Source organism: Gekko japonicus, unplaced genomic scaffold (assembly GCF_001447785.1).
Source record: "Gekko japonicus isolate JY-2015 unplaced genomic scaffold, Gekko_japonicus_V1.1 scaffold1092, whole genome shotgun sequence".
NCBI classification, from domain to species: domain Eukaryota; kingdom Metazoa; phylum Chordata; class Lepidosauria; order Squamata; family Gekkonidae; genus Gekko; species Gekko japonicus.
In genome coordinates, this window is record NW_015163632.1 from 186,895 (window position 1) to 206,830 (window position 19,936).

General features: G+C 45.0%; 1 protein-coding gene across 1 annotated transcript in view; it reads left to right on the plus strand.

Moving 5' to 3' along the window:
* RREB1 (ras responsive element binding protein 1) overlaps nt 1–19,936 on the plus strand; it is a 175,867-nt gene that overhangs the window by 15,243 nt on the left and 140,688 nt on the right. The window lies entirely within an intron of this gene.

Here is a 19,936-nt window from a genome sequence, read left to right on the forward strand (position 1 = left end):
AAAGAGCAGTTTGTGTCAGAGCTCTCTCAGCCCCACCCACCTCACAGGGTGTCTGTTGTGGGGAGGGGAAGGGAAAGGAGTTTGTAAGCCGCTCTGAGACTCCAAGTGAAGGGCGAAGTATAAATCCAATCTCTTCGTCTTCTTCTGTTGTACAACTTTTGTTTTCAACTTCAGATAGTTCCCCTCTGAGTGCCCAAATGCTTCACAAGGCCAGTGATACTCATGACTTATCAAGAGCAGCAATTATGAGTCCCTTGCCAAATGCCTTTGTGTGCACGAAGTTCTTCAGTATATAAAAGGGATGCATGCTCTTGGGATGAATGGCTGAGAAGGCGTTGAATCATGTATGCTGCTTATGGCACTCTGAGAGCAGGAGCTTAGATTTCATCTTCTGTCTTACTGTGCAGCCCCACATTGGGACTGCACTTGTGCAGGCTGGCTGAGGACGTTTTGTTTCTAGCTTAAAAGCTCCAAAATGGGGGCGCCGCGCCCCTACGGGGTGGGCGCATACATGAGTTCCCACTGTGTGCATCATGTGCTCCGGCAGCAGGTGCCCCCTTCCCTCAGTTCCTTTTTCTCTGCCACAAGAGTAGGATGTTTTCTAGTGATCTCCATTGTTTGTTCATCATCAGAATATTCCAGAGATATTTTTTCCATTCTCCTTTGGGAGTTTCTTCTCCGTCAGACCTTGCAAGTCTGTTTTACTTGGGAAGCGAGTCCTCTTTGTCATCAATACCCTTCCCAACGATCTGTGTGCTTCTGGTCCCTTCAATGGCATCCAGGGCGCTATTTTAAAAATACTCAACGTGTGGCACTAAGATGTCCAACAGTGATGAACACGAGCTTTATCTGCTCTGCCTGGGCAAGGCCCATAATGTTGGGACCTGCACGGTCTGTCAAAGGTTCACTCCAAAGGCTGGTCCAACAGGGCTTTCAGGTTAAAAGCAGCCTTATGGGAAAAAATGTTATCCTCGGTTCCGGCTAAGACGACCCTGAGCTCGGCGTCGACAACTTCAGTTCCACCGTCCTCAGTTCCTACCACTGGACCACATTCTGCCTTCATCCGCTGGTTCCTTTTCAGAGGCTGATGATGACCACGCTGATATTCCTGCGAGGCAGCTCATCCCAATGGAACTGATACCCCCGCTAACCTGGCAACTTGCAGTGTGACAGCAGTCTTACTACATATCCCCCTTGTATTTGAGCCGCTAGGAGGAACATCACCATCAATATCTAGAGGAGCAAGAGCCACATAAAGAATACATGGCGGACCGGCTCCCATGTTCCTGTTCAGGTCACCTTATAATGACATCGAGGAAAAAGCCTCAATAGCTTTTTGGTACAGCCCCCGGAAGTATAACCCAGACAGGCACTCTCCAAGGTGCTGGTTTTTTGATACCTAGGGTGGTCAGGTCCCTGCATTGGTGGCTACAGGATTCCAATTTATTTTTGGGGTACAGTTTGGTTTCTGGATCACATTAACTACAGGCGCCTCCTTGGGCACATTGTCAGGATTTTTCAGTACAGTGGCCTGATACACTAGCAAAACCCCATGTTAATGTTTTGGAACTGCATGCAGTGAGATTTGCCCTTACCTCCACAGATATTATCGCAGGTAAGTAGGTGTTAATCCAAACAGACAACACTCCCGACTATATTTTACTACAACAAGCAGGGAGGCACAGGCTCTGAAAGACTTTGCAGAGAAGCAATTGCAGCATGGGAAGTGGCTATCAGTGTTCAGGCTATTCCTAGGGCTTACACTTAGCAGGGTCTTTGAACACAGAGGCAGACAGGCTCAGCTGGGTATACAGGACCAATGACAAGTGGTCCACCCAGGACAAATATATTAGAAGTGTTTTCAACACCTGGGGGTGTCCTTAAGTTGATTTGTTCTCCACTGCTGAATCCAAGAAGACACCAGATTTTTGCTTCCTATCAGGGAGCAACCCAGCTTCACCTGGTCCAGGACACTTTTTTATGCCTCCCCTCCTTCCCTCTTTTGAGCAAGGTCATAGGGAAGATGGTAGTAGATCGAACAGAAGGTATCCTGATAGCTCCCTTCTGGCCCCCACAGGTCTGGTTCTTGGAGCTGCTAAGGGTGGTGAGAGGGGACTACATAACACACACACCCCCATGCCATATCTGCTATTCCATGGCCCACTGCTGCACCACAAGGTAGAGAAGCTACACTTAACAGTGTGGAGGATTTGGCCATAGGACACTCCGTGTCACAGGGAGGCCTAGACATTCTGTTGCAGGCTCGAAAGTCGTCAACTAGATATTCCTTTATTATTTGGAAAGAACTAAGCCTTTTTGCAGAGATAAAGCACTGTTTGTTTGTTATTGGGGGTCCCAAGAAAGGTAGAGCAGCATCAGCCCAGTCAGTGGCCAGGTGGGTGGTAGCTAGGATTTGCTCCGCCTTCTATTCCTTGATCTTTTGGCCTCAATGACCATGTTTTTCAGCTCTGCATCAAATGTCCACAAATCCACCTCTGAGCCTTCCAGCATCAGTGAACATGCTACACCAGGGACCAATCTGACGTCCGCATGCAGAATGATTAAACCTGACTGCTTGGAAATTAAGAGGGACAACTTCCTTTGACTAGGCTATAGCACAGAAGTTATGGACATCTAGGAGACAATCAGCCATCAAAATATATAACTTTATCTGGAAGGCATTTGTCAGATGGTGTAAAAAGGAAGAGGATCAAGAAGGTATCCATTAAGGTCTGAGGTCTTCTACCCTCAGAAGACAAGTGGCAGCGTTAGCTACTGTATTACCTCAGAACAAAGGTGTCAGTCTCTCCAGACACTCGCAAATACGCAGATTTCTTAAGGGAGCAGCCATGAAGGACTCTCTACAGTTGCATAGATTTCCAGCCTGGAAACTGAACACTGTACTGTCATCTCTCACAAAACCTCCCTTTGAACCTATTAATGAGATTCCATTGAAGTGGCTGAAATTGAAAACCCTATTCCTAGTGGCCATCACTTTTGTGACATGCGTGTCAGAGCTCAGAGCACTTTCCTTCAAGCCTGAGCTCTGTATCTTCCATAGATATAAGGGGGTGTTGAGAACCAACCCAGCCTTTCGATCACATTCCACAGACCAGGATTAACCTTCCATCATTTTGTCTGAATCCCAGTCACCTGAGGGGAAGGATGTGGCGCATGCTAGATGCCAGGAGAACAGTAAAGACATTCATATTCATAACAAAACACATCAGAAAAACAGATTGTTTATTTCCATTTCTCCACCAAATATGGGGGATAGAATGTTCAAGTCAGCCATCAGCAGGTATTTCAAGGAGTGTATTGCAAAAGCTTACAAACTCCGCAATATGGATATTCCACATGGAATCACAGCTCATTCTGTCAGAAGTGTGGCAACTAACTCAGCTCTTAATAGACATGCCACGGAAGAAGAGGTGTGTAAGTCAGCGACGTGGTCTTCTATTTCTACATTTATAAATCACTATAAGATAGTCTACAATTCAGCTGACGCTGCCTTCGACAGAAGAGTCCTACAACATATAATAGACACAGAATATGATGACCCACCTAGAACTGCTATGGGAGTACACTGCTATGGGAGGTCCCACCAAGATGTTCACTGCCTCAGAGGGAGAAGGGACGGTTGGATACTTAACTGTCTTTCTCCTCTGAGGAAAGGAGGACATCTTGTCCCTCCCAGGTCATCGTCAGCAAGTCATCCCGTCAAACAACCAGTTCTCTACAGCACTCCTTCCTGTCTTAACTTCTACAATTAACATTTCTTACTTGTTTTGCATTGTTACATAGTTGTTGTTCTGTATAGCTGTAGATTATAGAATAGCTTACCTGCTTTCGGAGTTACCAGAACCGAAGGGCTGGTGACTCCCACAGCAAAGACAGGAAGGAGAAAAAGATTCTTCCTGCCTCCTTGAGTGGATGGTGGGAATCACCCACCAAGATGTTCTCCTTTCCTCAGAGGAGAAGGACCCTTCACAGTAAGAGCTAGTGGTCCGTTTAGTATCTTCACAGGTGACAATTAGTTTCCCTAGTCTCTGTGATACACCTAGGAGAAGCAGAAGTCCTAGAGCGTCCACTATTTGTAGCCAGTACACCACTTCCTCCTGGACAGCCACTGTCGGGAGATCAGTTGTAATTCCAGGGCACATCTTAGAGCTGATAACCCTACTACAGTTGCACAGCCAAGAGGGATGAACTGATCTAAATTGCTGTAATGGTATAGTAGGCTGATGCTTGCTGTCGTGGACTGTGTCTGGTATGGACAAAGACTGTAGAATATCTGTGTTGGTCCATAAAAGAATTCTTAAAACAGTAGCATAATACCTTTTAATCAGGACCAGCCAACATACTGTAAACCAGTGGCCCTAATATGCAATCTGCAGAGTCAGTGTCAAAATGAAATACAGGATTTAGAATCATAGACTTGGAAGGGCTCTCCCCCTGCACAATGCAGGAAATTCACAAATACCTCCCCCCCCACACACTCCCAGTGACCCCTGTTCCAGGCCCAGAAGATGACAAAAAAACCTCCACGAGAACTAAGCACTGAGGCAACCCTTTCTGCCCTCCCTTCTCATGATCTGCCTAAGTTCACAGAATCAGCATCGCTGTCGGATGGCCCTCTAGCCTCTGTTTGAAAATCTCCAAAAAAGGAGAGCCCACCACCTCCCGAGGAAGCCTTTTCCATTGAGGAACCGCTGTAACTGGTTTACATGATATAGGATGCAGAGCCAAGTTTCAAGATGTACCGAAGGCTATTGGGATAATATCATTGTCTTTTTGAGGATATGGAAGTTTGCAGTTAATCAGACTATGGTGTGTATTAGTGGTCATTTGTAGAGCTATAATGATACCTTTGGATATTCTGACAAGAGGGGTAATGTTAATAGGAGATGGACTGTAGTAGATTTAAATAGCCTTCTGAATGCATAGTCAGGGTTCGTTATAGTGGGAGAAGAGTGACTCTTTAACTCTTTCCCATGACTTTGAGGGCTTTAGAGCCAGTGGAGAGTAGTGATGTTAGAGTGTTGGAAACTAGGACCTGGGAAACTGGGGTTCATATTCCCACTTGCTATAAGACTCATTAGGTGACTTTGAGTCAGTCTCACTCTTATCCTAGTCTGCCTCACAAGGTTGTTGTGAGCTTAAAATAATAGGGAGAGAATTAATGTGTGCTGCTTGGAGGAAGGTGTGTGTGTTAAACCTGTGTGCAGCAATCCATACTATGTAAGCATAGAAAATAGTTCTTGGATATTCTTGAAAGTCATTTGCTTCTGTTCCCCATAAATGTTGGGGTGCTTGCAGCCTAAGGGGAGGGGAAAATCTTCAGAAATGGGCAACACCCTAACTGCATGAGAGGGAATTCCTGTTGTGATTATTTTGACACCTGTTATTTTGTCAGTGCTTGCCGCCTCAAGGCTTTATCAAATAGTGGAGGAATTGGCTTTGTACAAAGCCGAGGGGATGTTGGGAGGCCAAGCAATGAAGCTCCTGCTCTTTCTTTCACTTCCGGCATACAGTACAGTTAGTATGGAGACTTTCCTCTCTGCCCTTTGGTTCCTTGCAAAGAAGTTTCTGACTGGAGCGAAATAGTTTCCGTTTTTCCCCTTTGTTGAGGGATTTTCTGTTTCAGGAAGAATTGCATCAAGGATGTGCTTGTTACGCTACGACAAGCTAGTTACCATAATGTAATTACTGTGATTAGTTTATGTGTGTGCAAAGGTACTCAAAGGCACGCTAGGAGATAGGGTCGATAACCATTGCCACCCTCTTGCAAGAAGTTGGTTGCCTAGCCCGCATTCCTTTTTTCCCCTCCAGCTTCCCTCAGCCGGTTAGCATTTTGGCTGAAACAGCAAAAGCAGATGGCTCAATCTCCATACCTAGGGATCTAGCTGCTGCTGGGACACAGGTGTAGACACCAGTTTCCCACCTGGATCCATAGCTCCAGGTGAGAGAGAGGGTGGAGTTGATCTTCGTCTCCGCCTGCCTTGTGTCTGAGAAAATACGCTTGGAGACAGATACTTTGCTGGAGGAAGGGAGTCCTGTGGCACCTTAAAGTCTGACTAGTTTTGGCTTTCGTGAGCAAGAGCTTGCTTTCTTAGTTGCTGTGGCAATAGTGCTTAAGGCACAACTGTGCCTGTATCTTACAGTGGTGGTGGGCCAGTCTTTCAGGTTGCACACGTGGTCTGTGGCAGGGCTTAGTTGCACACACACGCAGCTTGCATTTCCTCCTGGGTCCTTGCCCAGCCTCAAGTGTTGTAAGGGGCATTGTTATGATCTTATTTTATTAAGGATACACAGCAGTGAATTGTTTAGGTGCATGCAGCCTCTTTTTAGGTATTTCTGTCCTACACTTATCTGCATTTCCACTTCATTGGTTTTCACTACGAGTGTTAGAAAGATGCAAGTTTAAACCTTACTTGAATGTGTTCAAAACGGGATACTGTCAGTGGCTCCTCTGCATCCAGAGGGTTCCCTTTTATAATTCAAATTAAGCTTGAAAATCGTTTTCAGTGTTCTCTAAAAGCAGTGGACAAGTTAGCCTATATTGAAAACCTGGAGCTGTTGAGCTGCCATCTTGAAGTTACCTGGAAGAGCAATTTAAGGGCTGAGCATAACGATATATACAGGGGTCATTTCCTGCGGGAGTGCACAGGAGTGGAGCTTTGGCAGTAAGGAGCCCAGGGGGCAGGCACATGCAACAAGCCCCGCCTCCTGCTCCCAGCAGCCCTCAGTTGGTCCATGAGGAGCAAGAAGCAGCCAGGAAAGTTGCAGAGCCCCCCCCCCCCGGGCCTGCCTTCAGGTACAAGCTCTCCCTCCTCTGCGGGGGGCAGAGCTGGAGAGCAGAGCTGGGGAGGGGGAGGGGTCTTAGCAGAGTGTAATGCCAGTAAGTCCATCCTCCAAAGGGGCCATTTTCTCTTTGTATTCTGGAGGTCTGCTGTTGTTTGGTGTTGTGGTTAAGCGCGCGGACTCCAATCTGGGAGAACCGGGTTTGATTCCCCACTCCTCCACTTGCACCTGGCTGGATGACCTTGGGCAAGCCATAGCTCTGATAAGAGTTGTTCTTGAAAAAGGGCAGTTTCTGTCAAGAGCTTTCTCACCCCACCTACCTCCCAGGGTGTCTGTTGTGGGGAGGGGAAGGGAAAGGAGTTTGTAAGCCGCTCTGAGACACCTTTGGGTAGTGAAGGGGGGGTACAAATCCAATCTCTTCTTCCTCTTCTGCTGCAAGTCTGGGAGACCCCCAGGCCCCACCTGGAGGTTGGCAACCTTAATTTTGTCTGAATTGGAGAACACATCCGTTGGATAGTTTGGCCTTGGGTGAGCCCTGAGAAACGTAATATTCTGTTGGCATATACCAAAGCTTAAAAATAAGTGTGTTTTCCTTATTCAGAGAAAACAGCCGATGAGTATATTGGGAGCATTGCAGGTAGCATACACTTCCTAGTATGTTTGGTTAGACCCCCCCCGCCCCACCCCCTTTTAACATCTGAAATGGTCTGTTTATTTTTTATTATACAAAATGTATGCCCTGCATTTCTGCCCTCTTAAAAAACCTCTTCTGCACATCTTTAAAAAACCCATTAAAACAAAAAACATATAATTAAAACCAGAGCTCAAATACATTTAAAGAAAATTAAAGTATCAGGTAGGAAAAATGGATCACAGAGGGAAGGGAACACCAAACAAAACAATCTTCGCCTGCTGACAGAAGATGGCAACACAAGGGGACAAGCAAATCTCCCTGGAGAGAGAGTTTTAGTGCCACAGCTGAGGAAGCCATCTCCTGGGTTTCCACCCACGTAGTCTCAGAAGGTGAGGGCACCCAAAGGCACCTTGGAAGATTACTGTAGTTGTGAAGTAGGTTCATAATGGAGTAGGCAGTCCTTCAGGTGCATTGGTCCCAAACCGTATAGGGTTTTAGAGGTGAACACCAGTGCCTGGAAACCAGTTGGGATCCTGTGTAGATCGAAGAAGACTGGCGTGATATGGTCCCTGTGACCCACTCCAGTCAACATCTGGCCAGAGCATTCTGCACACCAATTGTAGTTTCTGAAGACTTTTCAGAGGCAGCCCCACATGAAGTATGTTGCAGTAATCTAATGTAGATGTTACCAGGACAATGCACTCTAGTGGCCAGTGTGCTTTACATTGCTGGTAATCTGCCTGCTGATTTTATACAACAGCAGGGTTTTTCTGCTTCCACTCTGAAATAATTGTTTTCATTTTTTCCTGGCTGTAGTAAAGCGTGTAAAGCTGGAACTTTGCCTCTGCTCTGTTTAGCTGACACTAAGCACCTGGAGGCCTTCTGTATCCTTCTGATACTGATGAGGCCTCTTCGGCTGCTCTTCTCCTGTATTCTTCCTGCTGGTGGAATAGAACACTGACCATGAGGAGAAATAGAGCTTCCCCTCTTTGCCATTATGTGACATCATGGGCAGGAGATCTGAGAGCTTTCTTTGCTTTTCGCTGCTGTTGAATCATGTGCCCCAACAGTATTCTAGACTAGCCATGCCTCTTTACCATAGATGAGAAAACCATGTAAAAATATGTCTTAGAACTTGGCAGAGGATTTTCATAGAAATAAGCCTCTGATGACCACCCTTGTCCTGTGGTTATGTGGAAAATAAGCTCAGCTTGGAAGCCAGCACTGTGTACACCTGTTATTCTCTTTAATTTATGTCCTGTTGCCAGTGCCTGCAGTTGCATGTGCCCCTGTCTCCCACTCGTGTTCTCATGCCTCCTGACACACTGCTGCCTCATCATCCATCCAGATCAGCTTTTCCCTCTCTGGAAAGTGCAGGGAGAGGGATTTCTTGGACCTTTTTTTGCGGTGTTCCTGTTCTCTTACTGAGGATGGGGTTTGGTGGCAAAGATTTCCCCCCATTTCTCCTGTATCCTGGTTTGCTGTCACCAGACTCTTACGGCAGTATGAGGTGCACAAACAGATATGGGGAACTCTCTGTTCTCCCTCTGAGGTGGAGGACATCTTGTGGGTGATTCCCATCCATCACTTAGGGAGGCAGGACTAATTTCAATTACTTCCTGTTTCCTGTAGTGGGAGTCACCCTAGGCTCAGTTCTGGTGCTCCAAAAGCAATACACTAACTTAACCACTGTAAAAAAGAGAACTTGAACATCAACAACAAGAATATAGCCAAATCACAAACATTGGAACAGGAAGAAAAAGGTGTGTCCTCTCTGTCATGTAATCTTATTATTATTTTTAAATAGAGTGTGAAAGAACAGCATAGTAGATAGAGGAAATGACAACCCGGGAGGGCCAAGATGTCCTCCAAGCCTCAGAGGAGAAGGACCCTTCATGGTGAGTAACCAATGGTCGTTCTCCCTCTGAGGTGGAGGACATCTTGTGGGACCTCCCAGAGCAGTGTCCCTAATTTCTGGGAGGGTGGTCGTCATCAAGAGTCAGAACAGACTCTTCTCCTCAGAGGAGAAGGACACTTCACGGTGAGTAACCAATGGTCGTTCCATTCTCACTGGCATAAAAAAAAACTGGTAGTTCTGAAGTCGCTTCGGTTGATGAACAAATTTTGGGCAAAGATGGAGGTCTGCATTAATTCATGATGCTAATCTTGTGTGAGTGGGCATCCTCCCCTCGATCCCTCTTTATTCTACCACCCCCACTGGGCAGGTCTAGGAATTTTATTGGCTGTGGGTGAGAAGTAGGGATGCCAGCCTCCAGGTGGGACCTGGGGATCCCCTGGAATTACAGTTTATCTTCAGACTAGGTATCAGTTTCCCCTGGAGAAAATGGATGCTTGGAGGGTGGATTCTATGGTATTATATTTATATATTTATTTTTCAGCCCTATCCCACTGATGTCACTGTGCTCCCCAGGATCCTCCCCCAAATCTCCAGGAGTTTCCTGTCCTGGAGCTGGCAACCCTACTCTCCAGGTGGCTGGGGGTGGGTGGGCTAGCAACCCTAAGTTAGAGCAGTTATCTAGCCATTTCTGGATACAGATATCACTATAATGGTGCAGCACTGTTTTTGTGACATGGAGATTAATCCCATTGTTGGAAAAAGTTTGACTTCACACCATCTAACTGTTGGTGTAGATGGCTTTCCGGCTTTCAGTATGTGCAGCAGAAGGCTGATAAATGCTCTAGTCTAGCTGAACTCAGAGGTGGATCTTAAGTGTGCCTAGAAAAGCTTATACTGTCCTGTGATATGGAAGTATGTCTTATTATTATTTAGGTATTTAGGTCTCTCTGCTCAAGGTAGAATTGCCAAGTCCTCCCTGGCCACCGATGGTGGTGGGTAGGGTTGCCAGCTTCAGGTTGGAAAGATTTGGAGGTGGAGCCTGGGGAGATCCGGGAATCCACCCTCCAAAGCATCCGTTTTCTCCAGGGGAACTGATCTCTGTAGTCTGGAGATGAGCTGTAATTCCTGGAGATTCCCAGTGCCCACCTGAAGGGTGGCATCCCTAGCTCAAGGCAGGTCACAACCTGAAATAACAATACAGTTTAATAATTACTGAAGCCACCCCTGACAACAGAGAATAATATAGTACAGTGCAACAGATAGGGAGTAGAACTTTAACCTGGATTCAGATCCTATGTCGGTGCTGGATTCTGTTGGATGGCCTTGGGCAAGTAGTCTTCCTCAACCTCGAATTTGCTTTCTGTAAAGTGGGAGTTAATAGATCTTACATGTTAAAAAGCAATTCTGTGTGATAATATAAATTATTGCTAATCTATAGTAGTTTAGGAAAGGGCCACTTTTGGCAGTTCTTTCTATATTTGGTCAGAAAAGAGTCTAGGGAATTTTTAAAAAATTGGTAGTTCCAGTAATGAACTTGGGTGCCTCCAGTGTATCTTTGGCTTGTGAAGGTATGGGCTATGGGAAGCATAAGCTGACTTTATAAGATTTGACTTTTGGGAAGCTGTAGTGATTAACACCAACCATATTAGATGTTGGGAAAGAATTTCAGGGTTCCCTGGTGTTTCCGAACTCTGTTCATTCGTGTCTTGCTTAACTTAAAACGATCAACATTGCTTCCTATTCTGATTGTATAGAAAAATAATATCTATTTATAGCTGAGTTTTTAAAAACTTTTATTACATGCAATATTTTTAAAAGCTTAAATGTTAAGTGGACGGAACCGTATTAATAAGCTCAGAACGGAACTTGGACTTTATTTTGGGTTTCCAAATGTTCTTGCAGAAACAAAAAAGAAACGTTTAGATACTTACTTCCAAATATGTGCAGGATTCCTCAACGTGGTGCGTGCATGTACTTCCTCTTGCACCCACTGAACTTTTCAGAAAATGGGTTGGGGCCACTGTAAGGTGCGGGGCTTGTTATTGGCGGCCATTATTCAATTGAAATGGTTTTCCATGGGTGCAATAACAGCTGCAGCCACTGGAGGATCAGGTGGAATGACTCGTGCTTTCCTTAGTCACTGTGTGGTCCATTCGACTGCCAGGCTTTCCTCTGTAGCTTTTTAATCTCCAGTCTCTCTCTCCCTTCCCTCTCACACTTCCTTTGCTTTCTTTTAATTCCCTTCTGCAAGGAGGGAGATACTGCATTTGGCTCCGCCTTCCGTGGCAGCCATTTTCAGGTTGGCGCCATCTCTTGTGGCAGCCGTTTCAGGAGGGAGCTCACTGTTCCTTCTCAAAATTCCAGAGGTGCCCTCGTGCTTAGAAAAGTTAGTTACATCGCAATCCAGCAATGGTCCTAGTCAGTAAGGAATCTGCTAGAATTTGTCATAATCTAGTTGCCATTGGACTGAATCAAGAGATAACACACACAGAGAGGGTTTTTACCCCCATCTAATAGTTGCGGTCACACACACTAAATAATCCACTTTCAATCCACTTTCAGTGCACTGTCCAACTGGATTTTACTGTGCAAACTGGCAAAATCCAGTTGGAAAGTTCATTGAAAGTGGATGTGTGTGTGACCTCAGCCTATGTGTGTTTTCTTCCACAGCTAGTGAGGGTTCTTATTTCTTTTTAAGGGATGCAATATCTTGTCAAGTATACAGTTGAGAAAGCTAACTTTAGGCATTCGGGAAAAATGTGATCTTTATGTCGGCATGTACGGCACGACCGAATTCATATGCCAGCGTAACTTGGTAACTGGGAGCATGAAAAGGAAGCCCCTAGTTCAGATCTCACCTCCTCTATGAACTGGTCTTGGGAAACAATATTGGCCTGCATCCCTTCTGTGCAGTACTAAGCTAACCCTAGCCTGCCTCGTATGGTGATCGTAGCAGTTATTTGCATCACGTCTTTGAAGGGGGGTGGTTTGCATTGTGTATGTGGGATTCCTTAAGCTCCCAGCAAACTTAAAAACCCATGACACAAAGTGACCACCTTTTGCTGTGGAGCAGTTTTGAACTGCAGTACATGCTTCCTATTTCAGTCATGTGCTGTTACTATCATACTGCAGTCAGCTGCTTGTGTTGGAAAAGACTGTGCCTTTTAAGCACATTTGGCTTGGAGTAAACTTTGCAGAAATCAGTGGGCCATGTTTTTACAGTGATGTATTTGGGGTTTAGGTAAAAAACAAACCTAGTAGCCCTGGAAAGCAGTGGCTTTCTGCTTCTTATTTTTGAAATTGCCAGCTGACCTGGGAAAGCAGGGGCCTGGCCTGTTATTGTGCTTGCGGTTGGCTGTGTAAGAATCTTCAGGAGAAGATGTCCTGGCCGGGAGATCGGTATTATTACTGTTACAGGAACAACTGCAGGAGCCAGTGGAAGAACTGGCAAACCTCCTAAGCTTTGGAGGCGACTCAGCAGGCCCAGCGTAATTCAAGAGCATTGTTCCCAATGGCTTTCCCCTCTGGGTTCTGGCATTTCAGTATCTTTCTGCATGCTTTATTGACATCAGCTTCTAATATCAGGCCACTCGGAATAGGGACCCGCAAGCCAAGCCCCCCCACCCACTCCCTAGTAACAAGTCTTGCTGGCATACTTGCTATTTTTCCTGTTTCCTTTCAGGCAACTGTAAAAGGTGGGTGGGAAGCTAGCGTGAAACTGGCCTCACATTAAATACAACTTTTAATGTTAGCAAGGTGAGGGGGCAGCCCTTGGGCCTCCCTCTGGGAGGGAGGGGCGCTGACCCTGTGGTCTTGCAGATCTCAGGGGTGGCTTCTTGGTTTGCTAGAGAAGAGGAGTGGAGCTGGGTGGGATGCGTGGGGGGGGGAAGAGGAGGAGAGGAGGCTTTTCAGCACAGCAAGGAAACTGCAGATGTTTAGATATTTGTTGTGCACACAGAGCTGTTAATAATCATCCCCCTGCAAAAGCAGGGAGGGGGGTTGCAGAGGCCTTGGGTTAGTTGTGAAGGGAAATGGGGACTCGTACAGGCACCGTAGGAGTGACGGAGGGGGAGAGAACGGGCGGCTGTGGGCTCTCCCCCCCCACTCCCCCAACCCCCTTGCTGACTAAACAGTTCTGTCAGCTGGTAGCCAAGGCAGCTTGAGGATTTGCGATAGCTCCTCTAGGGTGGGGGGAGGTCAGGGAGTGGAGGGAGAGAGGGCCGGGTTAGCAGTACCTCTGCTTGAGCTGTTGCTTCTGCTGCCTGTGATTGTAGATGAGAGCTGTGGGTGCGGTTTTTAGAGGCTACAAACAACTTTCACTCTTAAGTCGCTGCTCCCCCCCCTTTCCCCCGTTTGTATGTGTGTACCTCTGCCTCCAGCTTGTTCTGTCTTTTGCTTCAAGCCCTTGCTCTGCAGATAACAACGTTTAAGCCCTTTATTCCTTAATAAAGTTCAGGAGGTCCATTTTAGCAATAGGAACAGGTTTAACTACCTCTTAGAGACTACAGGAAGAAATCGGGAGGCGGGAGGGGTGAGTGTAGAAGGAGGGTGAGGTGGCAGTTTGAGCTTCTTAGCATCAGTGCCTTTTCTTGTAAAAAGTGTTCCTCAGCATCGGAGCAGCGTCAAGTCATTTCTTCTTTCAGTCATGTGGCTCTCTGTGCATTTAAGCGAAGGCCGGATAATTGTGAATCATATGTAATTGTGAATCACACAAACGCACAGCCTGTTAACTCCTTCACTGGCTTTGCATGGAAGAGGGTGGAACGGGGATTGGGACTTGGCTTCCTACGGTGGTGGTCTTAAAGATGTCAGCTAAGTGTCTTTAAAAAAACGATGTCTTTAAAAAATGCAAAAAACCCTCCCACCACTGTTTACCTTGCAGGAATACAATTAACATAAAGAGGAGCTTGCCAGAAGTAATAGAGGAATGTAGCCAGGATTCAAGGGAAGAGCTGGTTGGTGATAAAGCACAGAAACGTTCCGCTCAGAATTGTTTGTGATGGATTTTCTTAAAAAAAAAATCCTACTCAGTTTTTTACCAGTTGCTGCTGCTGTTGCCAAAAAGGAAATTAACCAAACATCTTACAACTGATTTGATATTTCTGTTTCAGAAGGAAACCTGTGTTTTATGCATGCAAAATACATTTATACCAGATTTCAGCAGCAGTAACTGGATGTATAACTTTTTAAAACAACATGTGCCATAGCTTTTGGGCATGTGCATTACTTGGTGATATATGTAAGTTTATTTGGTGCAAAAATAGAGCCCATAAATTTGGTATTTTTCACTTTCCTAGAGAAAACCGCTTGACAAGTTTGTCATTTAATATGAGATGCATTGAAGTTTAAACGATAGTACTGCTTTAGCTCTGGGGTAAATATGCATAAAATCATTATTGTTAAAGGGATGGCTGATGTTTAACTTCTTAAAATGTATGCCTGATACTTCTTGGAAATTTTAATGGGTAAACTGTATGAGTATAGTATTTTTACTTTTTATGATGGGTTAAGGAGCTACTGTTTAATAGCATATTTGTTACCTGTGCAGAATTATGCAGTGACTCTTTATTATGCAGCGACTCTATAGTCTTTTTAATTTAGCACTGTGGCTTGAGCTCCAGTGTACAGCTACATATATTCAGGCTGGGATTGTGGCATTTTGTAAATTGCTGATTTTCGTCCCTTGAGTGCAACATCTCTAGAGGTGGGGGGAGATGGCTGTTAACGATGGGCTGTCTCCTTGCTTGCATAATCTTGCAACCAGCAATCAACATGTTGAACAATATATTGCAATTAGAAGAATAGCTATCTGGTGGGAGATTCTTGTGGTTTTTTTGCCTTTGGAACGATTTACTCCAAAGGGAAATATGTTTGTGCTTGGGTTGTTCATATCCATCCTTTAAGCTTACTTTGGAAAGGTGAGTTTAAGCCACTGGTCGTTTCCATGAGGCAATTAAAAATAATTGTTGGATTATCTGCAAAGAGCTCGCCACTTCATTGGGAAACCGGGGCTGACTTTATCCAAGATTTGTCTGCCTGTGGTTTGCAGCCAAAGATTCACTGTTTTGGAGAGTCTCACTCCTGGTGCTGAACTATTTTTTGACTCACTGAATGAATGCAATATGTTAACACTCCTGTAAGCCCCAGAATTGCTTGGCTGCCCCTTGCCCTGCCTGCTTCATGCTGGCTGAAAAGGTACCATTGTTTGTTCTGCAAACACAGGGCAATGTTTGTTTCCAAGGTGACTGTGGTTCTGTTGCTGCTGCACAAGGAAGGGGGTGGTGGTGGTTTAAACACCTGGGAGCATCCTGCTTTAATCCCAGCCTCCAGCTCACCCCCCCACCCCTGTCCAGAGAGTTCAGAGAGTTATTCTCCCAGTCACCTTCACTGTGTCCCACAATGTGGCAGTGAGTTGTCATTTTCGTACATGAGCAGAGGTATGTCAGCAGTTGGTAATCAAAAGAATCAGAGGATATGGATGTTTTATTTATATGACCCCAACCGGTGGCTTAAGATAGGAGTGGAAATGTGTTTGTAGCTTGGAATTCATGTTGACTCTTAAGTATTTGTCTGTTTTGAAACACTTGTGTGTTTGGGGAGAGCTTTTTTATCAACATTACACAAAGCAAATGGTACTGAATCAACACAAAAATTACAACACGTCCAGAAATCCTCCTTGTGAAAAAAATGACTCAGTTGGAAACCGAGAATTCCCCTCTCTCTCCTGTTAGGAATTGTCATCCTAAGGACATTCGTCTAGAATAGTGGTGGAGAATGCGAGTGAATTCCTTCACACACTCTGGCATTCTTGCCCCATCATATCTGTGACAGTTCTCCCCAGAAGATTGTGCAGTAATGTCTTTATGGAGTTAGCACAGTGCCGTGTTCTGTGAACTGCACCAGCATAACTGTAGATCTTGCCTCATCCTAAACTGCTCAGTGGGATGGCACATCATGTCTGCCTTGGGCAGGAGTCCTAAACACATTCTTGAAGGTGGCGTTTTTCTTGCTAAGCTATATGTAAAGTGGAGACTGTGAATTTGAGTCTTTGCTTGATCTCCCTCACTGTTGTTTAACAGGAAGAAAACCTAATAGGTAGCGGCCAAAGGAATCTCTGTGTAGTACAGGTCTCAAAGCTTTGGTCACATGCTGCACAGGGCAGACGGGTGTTCCTTGTTTCTCTCGGTCTGTCTGTCTGTCGGCCGCCTGCCTCCTTTCACCTCCCCCACACGAGCACATGCAATTATTTGAAAGTAGTTGGCGAAGAAGCCAAAATGTGTCCAGCTTTTAAAAAAAAATTGGTCCTGGATGCTGTTTGCAGAACTTTGCCTTTTTCCCTATCTGCTTTAGTACAGTTCATGCGCAGGTTTCAGTAAACATTAACCACTTTTATCAGGGCTTACAGTGCGTTGAATGGTTAGCAAAGAGAATGTGCTGAAAGACACCAACGAAACTAACAAGTCCAAGGTCAAAAGGATGGAAGATTTTATATATATATATTTTCCTTTTTTTATATCCCCCCTCCCCATATAAGCAGGCGGATAGGTATAATTGTAGTTAATATCTCTTCTTGGGTAGCAGTAATCATAGAGGAACATTGCCCAGAATTTTTTCCTTTCTGATCTTTAAACAAAGCATAAATTTAGGACCAAGTAAACAGATTTGTGGGTCATTTTGTTCTTTCTGGAGCATGCTGTGTAGCCCTGCTGCTGCAGCATATTATTGCAGTGATCAGAATGAAATTGATCCATACATGAATGATGCAGCCTTCTGGTTGGAACTGCACAGGGAAGGTCTGGGATTTTCGGTAGTTTTTTGGGGAAACACCTGGACTGCTTGGTTAAGGGTTCAGGTGATGTGAATATTCAAGCTGCATAAAATGTATGTCCTGTAGATAAAAACAGTTGTGGGATTTAATTTTTGGGCAACAGAATAGTAAGAGGCATTCGTAATGGTAGCTGGACGACAGCGACAGACGTCCCTGTTTGACACCTACGCACCTATTCCCCTCCCTGCCCTGTAAACCACAGCATGCGGTTTGTAGGGCATGCCCTATGAGTTGAGGTGTAGGCTTGATCCGTAGAGTTCTAGAATGCTTTTTTGTCACACGGTGGGCTTTAGAGAGCAGAGGCTCCTGTTTAGAGGCACGGTCCTATTTTCCCCGAACTGAGTTGCCCTGGTCTTTTTACTGTCCTGTAGATAGTTCTAAAAAATTTAGTGCCACCTTGGTAATCTGGAAAGTGTAAAGGACTCTGCTAGAATTAAAAAGAAGCAGGGCCACATGCTTTGTTCACTACGTAGCATGTGAAAATCTTACACTGTGTGTTACGTTGCGCACCTGCAAGCATGTCTGTTATTTAGTGATTAAAAATAGATTCAGTGCAAGGAAATTAGAGGAGCCTCAGCATCAGAAATACTAGCTGCCTCACTTGATAAGCAGCTTTCGTGCCCCTGGGTCTCCTGCAAGTCGTCTGGGCATATCTTGTCCTCTGCCAGATTCTTTTCTTGTTCTATAGTGGTTCCAGTTGGGATAAGCAGCCTCCAGAGTTCCTAGAGCTCCAGGGAAGAGCATTTGAAGGGTTGTATGCATTTTACCTGGTGCTTTTAAACTTTGGAGGAAAGAAGTGCATGACAAGGTATTCTGGGATCCTAGCTGTCAGAACATTCAGTTCGTCCTTGTTTTTTTAAGTGACTGAAAACCATCTGTCGTAACAAGGCGGAGTCCAAACTCTTCAGAAAGATTTTATTTTGTTTGCTTTTGTTAGTGCATATGCATGCATTCTCTCTTCCCTCCCCCCTCCCCCTGGAAGGGCTGTGGAAGGAGAAAATGCAGATGTTAGGATGGATTTAAGATGTCTGAAGTTTCTGGTACACTGCAAAGCTCTCTCTCTCCAGTGATGGATGACACCTTCTGCAGTAACAGTGCACTCCTGTCAGTCATTGGGTGCCGAAGCAGGGCCGAACAGCTGGGTGGAGTGCAATGATTGGTCCAGAGATGTCATGTGGGGGGAGGAGGAGGAGGAGATCCTCTGCAGCTACGGTTGGCTAATTTTCCTTGCTTGTACTTTGGCCTGCATCTTCATGCCTGCAGCTCTGGAAAGGAAGGGGGAGGGAGGGGAGAAGAGAAAGCGATTAGGTTTAAAGGCAGTCTAGCATTTGGAAAGATGTACAGTTCTGCTAAATATATAACTGCCTACTGTCTTTTTAAAAAAAATGGTATCAGCATTCAGAAAACTAGGAAATGGAGAAATCAAAAACAAGTTTCTGAATATCAAGCTCTTGTTTGCAAGGGTGAGCAAAACAACCTACTGACTTCCTCTGAGACTACAGAGGACATCACATTGGTAGTACCTCTTTTGGGGAATTAGAATTGTACAAGCTTGGGATCTGGAAGGACTTGCAGGGGGGCATCTCATTTTCCCTTCCCCCAACATTTCTTCTTTCTCGTCCCTGAATCCCCCTGCAACATTTCCATTTCTTTTTTCCTGCTTCCTTCTCTCTCTTTTCCACGCACCAGCCAACCTACCTTCATCTGTCCCCGTTTTCTGCTTTCACTACCACCACCAGCCTCTCCCTGGGAAAACTATGGGCCACTACATACAACATGGTGCTTGGCCACTGCTTTGGGCTGAGCCCAGTTGCATGGTGGGGTACTTCCCTTTCCCTTGCATCTCCCTCCCTGCATTATCTCCTCTTTCCCTCTTCCTGGCAACCACATAACCTATTCTTTCCTTGCTTCCTTCTATTCTTCTCATCCACCAAGCAAGCTACTTTTTATTTGCCTTCCATCTATATTTATTTCACTTATACCCCACTGGGCGGGGGGGGGGCGGGGGCGGCAAAGCAGCTTAAATCATTTTCTCCACCCTTTTATCCACACAACAACCCTGTGAGGTAGGTTAGACTAAGAACATACCCAAAGTCACCCAGTGAACTCTCATGGCAGAGTGGGGATTTGAATCTGGGTCTACCAGATCCTAATTCATACTACTGCACCGCATTGGCTTTTGTGGGATGGCCGCTATTGAATAATAGTCAATATAATAGTGAAACACACAGTATATATATGAACACAAAGGAATTAACTGTGAATGGCATCGATACCAATTTCAAAAATCAATAATAATAATGAACAAATAATTCATTTACAGACAGGTAGATAAACTAGTTATAATTTATAATTTCCGAATCCTAAGAATAATCATTCATACAATAACAATTCATCATCAGGGCGTAAATGATTTAACATAAGTCCTGTATGTGGCTCCCAAAGTCCAAACCAAAGTTCTCAGTCCCTCCTAATGAGCGATATGCTTCACAGTATAAAGGGGGAAAGCGAGTTTCCAGAAGATATCTACTCCCAACAGTTCCAAAAGAGGAAAACTTGGAATGGTTCCAAAAGAACTATGGGATTGCCGGCACTTTGAAGTGGTTTGGACTTTGTGAGCCACATACAGGACTGACGTTAAATCATTTATGCCCTGATGATGAATTGTTACTGTATGAATAATTTTGCTTAGGATTTGGAAATTGTATAAATGGTTTATTTGTCAATAAATGAATTATTTGTTTTATTATTATTATTATTATTAATAATAATAATAATAGATTTTTGAAATTGATATTGACGCTATGCAGTT